Source organism: Alnus glutinosa, chromosome 3 (assembly GCF_958979055.1).
Source record: "Alnus glutinosa chromosome 3, dhAlnGlut1.1, whole genome shotgun sequence".
NCBI classification, from domain to species: domain Eukaryota; kingdom Viridiplantae; phylum Streptophyta; class Magnoliopsida; order Fagales; family Betulaceae; genus Alnus; species Alnus glutinosa.
The window spans coordinates 31,583,702-31,590,273 of NC_084888.1; the positions used below are offsets into that span (position 1 = coordinate 31,583,702).

General features: G+C 34.4%; 1 pseudogene; it reads right to left on the reverse strand.

Annotated features, from left to right (window-relative positions):
• Positions 1–2,112: 2,112 nt before the first annotated feature.
• Positions 2,113–5,807, reverse strand: LOC133863351 (cucumisin-like; annotated as a pseudogene).
• Positions 5,808–6,572: the final 765 nt, after the last annotated feature.

Below are 6,572 nucleotides of genomic sequence, written 5' to 3' on the forward strand. Positions count from 1 at the left end.
AAAATTCACATCAGCCATTGATGAGTGCCAAATATTGTATATGTGGACCCTTTAATTTGCATTTACTAAACCCTTAGCTTTGTTATTTTTTAATATTTTTGGTTAGTTTTGGTATTTTAATATTTTGCAGGTTATTGAGAGAAAACAATAGCTTTAAGGTGAAAAATGCAAATTTTGAAAGAAAGCACTTTGAGAAGACCTAGATGATATGGTTATCAATGAAATGACTAAATTGAAATTTCTCTAATTGGAGTCCATTAACTGCAAACAATTCGTGCACTTGCGAGTGCATTTAAAATTCACATCAGCCATTGATGAGTGCCAAATATTGTATATGTGGACCCTTTAATTTGCATTTACTAAACCCTTAGCTTTGTTATTTTTTAATATTTTTGGTTAGTTTTGGTATTTTAATATTTTGCAGGTTATTGAGAGAAAACAATAACTTTAAGGTGAAAAATGCAAAATTTGGAAGAAAGCACACTTTGAGAAGATCTAGATGATATGGTTATCAATGAAATGACTAAATTGAAATTTCTCTAATTGGAGTCAAAATCGGATTGGATTAGGATTCAGATTCTGCACATGTCATAGTATTTTGATCATAACTTTCACCTCAAGTATCAAATTAAGGTGAATCAAATAGCGTTGGAAAGATAACTCAAAATACTACAAATAAGTGTGAAATAGGATTTTCGTAATTTGGACGTCTGCTATGCCAAAATTGTCTCGCAATAAAAGACCGCAAATTTGGACGAATTTGAAATCATTTTCCTTCTTGGATTGAGTTTTGAGTATCCTACTCAAACTAGAAAACTAACCTCCGATTTTTCTAGAACATCTAGGGCTTCTATGGTTTGTTTTCTCCATATAAATAGACTGCCAAGCCTCAAAAAAAAAAAAAAAAAAAAAAAAGATGGGAAGCTAGAGACCAAATATACTTTTCTTCTTTTTAATTTAGTTTTTCTTTAGGTTATGTTTTATTTTTTATATCATGTGTAGCTAATTCTTCAACTAAGGTTGAGGATAAAGTCTCATCAATAAAGAACAACAACACTTTCATGTAAGTTTTTATTATCCGATTTTATTGGGTTTAATATTTTAATTGTTTACTTCTTTTCAATGTGTGAAATGATTCTTGGATATCTTTTATGAGTAAATGATACATTTGATAATTTGAGATAATTTCATATAATTGATTGCTTGGTTTTTCTTTACAAAACAATTGGATATCCCTTGTGATTTATTTTACGGATACATTTGATGATTTGGTTTAAACCGGATATATTTTTGTGATTTGTGTAAAGAATGGATACATGAGATGTTTTGATTAAATATTTAAAGCATAGTAAAACATACCTAGGATTTTAATTGTGAGAACTTCGGATTTATATTGATGAACATGGAGTATGTTGTTATGATTCGGTAAGTGTGGATTCCAAAACCTTAGTATTTTTCTTTTTACTTTAGTTAGTTTATGTTTTTTCTTTTATTTATAAAAAACAATCTCTTAATTTTCGGAACTAGGTTAAAATTTAATTAGTTTATAAATAAAATTGTTTTTCAAGACCACAATTCCCTGTGGGATTGATATCGCACTTACAAAATACTTTATTACAAACGATTCGTATACTTACGAGTACAATTAAAATTCACATCAAATTTTTGACCTCAAAAGAACTTTAGTAAAATCACCAACAAGCTAAACAATCAAATAAACCACACCCCAAGAAGCTTGTAGAACACAACAATATTCTGCATAGCCTTGAACTACAACCAATTAAACCAGAACATTTAATGGGATATTCCAACTACCACAAATGGCCATATTTTCTTTGAAATTGCTCTTCGACATAATTCTAGTTCTAATCTCCCCACAAATTTTCTGTAGCTTCTTTCCTCCGAGACAAACACACATATTTACATACATACACATATAAACAGAGACATACAATACGTTAGACTGAAAACAAATTACAATATAGCATTAAATTAGAAAGGTTCAAATTACACTACAAAATTGGATCAAATGATCAAATTACAATCATTTTCAATCCTTCGTACCACTGCTTTGATTTTAATCTTCCATACATATCCCTTCAAAGCTTTTTCTCATGCATCACGAACAGCCACAACAATGGGACTCCTCACTTGAAACGTTCCATCATCCCACACTAAAGAAGCAGAGACTATGAATTTTTGTATTGTTCCTTTAATCGTGAGAGTAAAGGGTAGCTTTTGTCCCAGAGATGTGAATGATAGAAGAACAGGTTTCACTTTGATTCTAATTCCATCTGGAGTGGTCACAACAGCTTTATATGTAGAGTTTGGTGATCCAACATTGGTGACGGTCCGATGAAAAACCTGCCTGATATATTCTGAGCGTGACGTAGACAAAGAAAAAGAAGGATAGTTAAGATTGAAGACTTTTTCATCAGTGGCTTCACAACATGCAGTGGAATTGTCCTGAGTAACAACTCGTAATAACTCCGTACTATATCCTTGGCTACATAGATATTGTATGTAGTCAAATGACTCAATATCATATATTAAACCAGGATACGGAGCCTTAAGAGGATTTATATTTCCCGCACCGTATGCAAATTCAGCATCGGGGTTCTTTTCAGCACTCATCGGGACAGCTACAAGTAATTTACCAAATGAGAATTAGTTAGTCATGGTTATGGTCTGCCTACGTATATGCATACATTTTATTATCAAAGCTGGGAGTGGGGACTTTATATATTACCTGTAGTCATAAGAGCTGACTTGATAGCAGCAGGTGACCATGTGGGGTGAAAGGATTTAACGTAGGCAGCCGCTCCTGTAACATGTGGGGTAGCCATTGATGTCCCAGACATTATATTGTATGGCGACAATCTGTTATCACCAATCGTAATTGGGGTAATTTGAGGCCAGGCTGCTAGGATGTTCATGCCAGGAGCAGCTAAATCAGGCTACAAAAACATTAAAAAATAATAATAATAAATAAATAAAAGAAAAAAAAATGGGAGCTTTGGATGAGATAAGTAATGTACAAGAGCGCAAATGTAATTATAAGAGTATTACTAGATTACCTTGAGAATGTCGAAAGTAACTGTACTTGGACCCCTTGATGATATTGAGGCTATGTACGGGGCAAATGTATCGTTAACCTCCTCACTCCTAAGAATAGTTGCAGTTGGGCTTCTGTAAATTGTGTGTTCATTAGGATTAGTATGTTTTGTAATTGTGAACTTGTTCATTTTAAAGATACTTTCGATTAATACCTTGTCGTTTTAATGTACGTGTACATGTTGCTACCATCCTGCCAGCCAAGGTAAGCTGCAGGCAAGGGAAAAGGACTTGAAGCAGTTATCCCCTCTGAGCATGGGACCACAGTACCCACTGCACCGGCTAATAATGACCCTAAAATGCCCTTTGCCATTTTACCCTTCTCAAAGAATGGATCTTCACAAAGTATAATTTTACCCTTCACCAAATTTGGGTCCATGGTATCTGGCTTGCAAGCTCTGCATTGTAGCAATAGTTTCACTTCAACTATCATCTTATAATGTGACCACAATAATTGGTATTGCTATTCTGAAACACAAGGAATATTTCACCTGCTAGTTTCATAGATTTATGCAAACAAAAGCAAATGGTTAAACTTAATCCCTTTGTCTATATGTACATCAAAAGTTTAATTATTGGATACATTTCATTTTGTAGTTATTAGAACATAACTATTAGATGATAGTAGCCGTTTTTCAACTTTTTGATGTTCAAGATCAAACCTCAATATCCGTGATCTACCGTTGAGTTTGCGAAAGCTTATCGGAACATATTTGTTAGAAAATAAGAAGACTACACAAAATGGAGCAAGAGTTGTGAATAGTTAATTATGATCATAAGAAGATAAGAAGTCTTGTAACATGTTATGTACACAATGGAGCAAGAGTTAAATATCAATCAATTGTAATGTTTTGTAAATCATTATAAATATTAGACAAATCCTCCTAATGCATTTACGGGAGTTAATTAGCATAACAAGACTTTTGTGTTCTTATAGTAGTAATTACTTGGAATCGGAGCTCTGAAAACCTTCTCGAGTGTTTGGTGCATCTCCACCGTAAATTATTGGATACATTTCATTCTTGAGGTCAAAAGCATTAATTGAAGTTCCCTACAGATGAAGTAAAGAAATTCTTGAAATTAGTCTCTAATGCACGTGATCTTTTCTTGGATAGCAGAGGACATAACATGGGGCATCAGTTTTTAATTACCTCATAGATCTTGTTGTTACCTAATTGGACCTTCGTGGAGAAGGCTCGATCTATAGTGCTTGCAGCCACAGAGAGACACCATGGCGAAAAATGTATGATGGTTGCTAGATCTGGACCGTTGTTAGCAGCAGCAGCTGATGTCAATATTCCATTGCTCATAGCATGAAAGGCACCGATGGCAATTGCATCGTCAAAATAGTGCCGAAGAGGTTGGCCACCAACGGAAAGAGAAATTAGGTCGACGCCATCAGCAATGGCATCATCAAATGCTTTGAGAATGTCAACATCAGAACAGTGGACATTAATCCAACATACTTTGTACACAGCAATACGTGCTGATGGAACCCCACCTCGTGCTGTTCCCAAGCCATAGCCCAGCAGGCTTGCCCCGCTAACTAGGTTTCCAGCTGCTATCGATGCAACATGTGTCCCGTGGCCATCTGAATCTCTAGGAGACCTAATATCATCTTTGTCAAATGCTTCACTTTGCAGGTAATATTTTGCTCCAATGATTTTACTGCACAAGTGTACGTAGCCACATTTCTTAGTTATTTAGTTATGCTTTTTGACTCTACGTGGGTGTGTGTGGTCGTAAAGATATACATACTTGTTGCAACTGAAATTGGTCGAGGCTTGGCAGGTGCCCCTCCATTTGCTAGGTGGTGGACCAAATCCTTCATCACTAAAGCTATCTGACTCCGGATAAATTCCACTGTCAATCACTCCTATAATGATATCGCTTTCAACAGGTCTCCTAGGAACTTGCTGCGGAAAGCCAATGAAGTCCCATGACCTTGTTGTCTGAAGCTTTCTTTGTTCGCTAGGGAACACAGATACTACGCCATCCATTCCTACGTATTCATTGTCACAACATTAATTTGTAATAGGCATAGAAAACATGAGTTAATTAATTCACCATTTTTTGGCACTGACCAGCCATTTTTTGAGCTTCTTGCTCGGTTAGCTTCACTGCAAATCCGCTGAAACTTTTGTTGTAGCTATAGAGCAGAGATTCCGGTCCAATATTGCTGATGTAATTTCCAAAGGAATGTGAGTATATATGCATGTGACTACGTACAACGTTATCATGAACAATTCCGAAAAAATAAATAAATAAACAAAAAAAAAAACAAAAAACAAAAAACAAAAACGTTAGAACAAGAAATTCAAGCATCAGATAGCAAGTTTCTAATAACTCATCAGGTTCCATTGTGCTACTTTTATAACCTTTCTTGTAGCATGCTTGTGTGAAGGGATGAAGTGGAAAACTCGTCCAAGTGCCTGTTGCCCATATACACAATATAAGCCTGCATGCACAATATCATAGGTAGAAAGTGAAGTCTGTTAAATCATCCCGCATGAGAAACTGAATAAAGTGGCCGGGTAATTAATTACCATTAAAAAATAAAATAAAAAAATAAGACTAGCTATAGAGATATCTACCTTTCGGTCATTCTCAGAAACTGAATGAGCAACAAGGAGAGTGGAGGCGAGACTGATCAGGAGCAGCAGCCATGAAAGACTAAAGGTTTTGCTTTCCATTGGAGCTAGGGTCGACAGCTATGAAAGACTAAAAATTCTTTGTTTGCCTTTCAATTTTGTAGCCCGACCTATCAGAATTGTACGAAAATGAAAACAAAGAGAAGAGAGAAGAGAAAAATGATGAGAAAGAATGAAATGTGTATTCGTTGTATTTCTTCATACAGAGCACGTTCCTTCTATTTATAAAAGCATAATAGTAACAAAAAATATAACTCATATGCTTATGTTTGTTTGAAATTGCGATTTTGTATATTAAAAGTGTGATTTTTTAAAATCAAATTATAAAAAATAAATCATTAAGGAATTTTATTTTTTAAAAATTACGATTTAAAAGAGTAGAAAATTGTCTTTTCAAATCTTAAGCAAGGAGTATCTTTTTGAAAACACAAAATTTTAAAGACTAACATACGATTTTAAAGGTCAAACATTTAACTATATTTTTAAAAATTATTTATTTAAATCACCTATTCTAAATTTTTTACTTTTAAATCGCACTTTTTAAAATCATATATTCAAACGCGCCTAAATCAACTAACTTAACTAAAACCAACTTATCTAATCCGCTGATAAGATATGTTATTTCGGTAGATAGAGATTAAGTGGTCAAAGAAATATTCAATGTTGATCTATTTTTCTAAAATAAAATGTCAGAGCCTCTTCCTTATACCGCCTCATCTTCGCATCATCTGGGACCCCCCCCTCTTCAACTGAATACTTTACAAATTAACAAAGCATCAAGCCATCCTTCAGAGAATCTTCCAGACC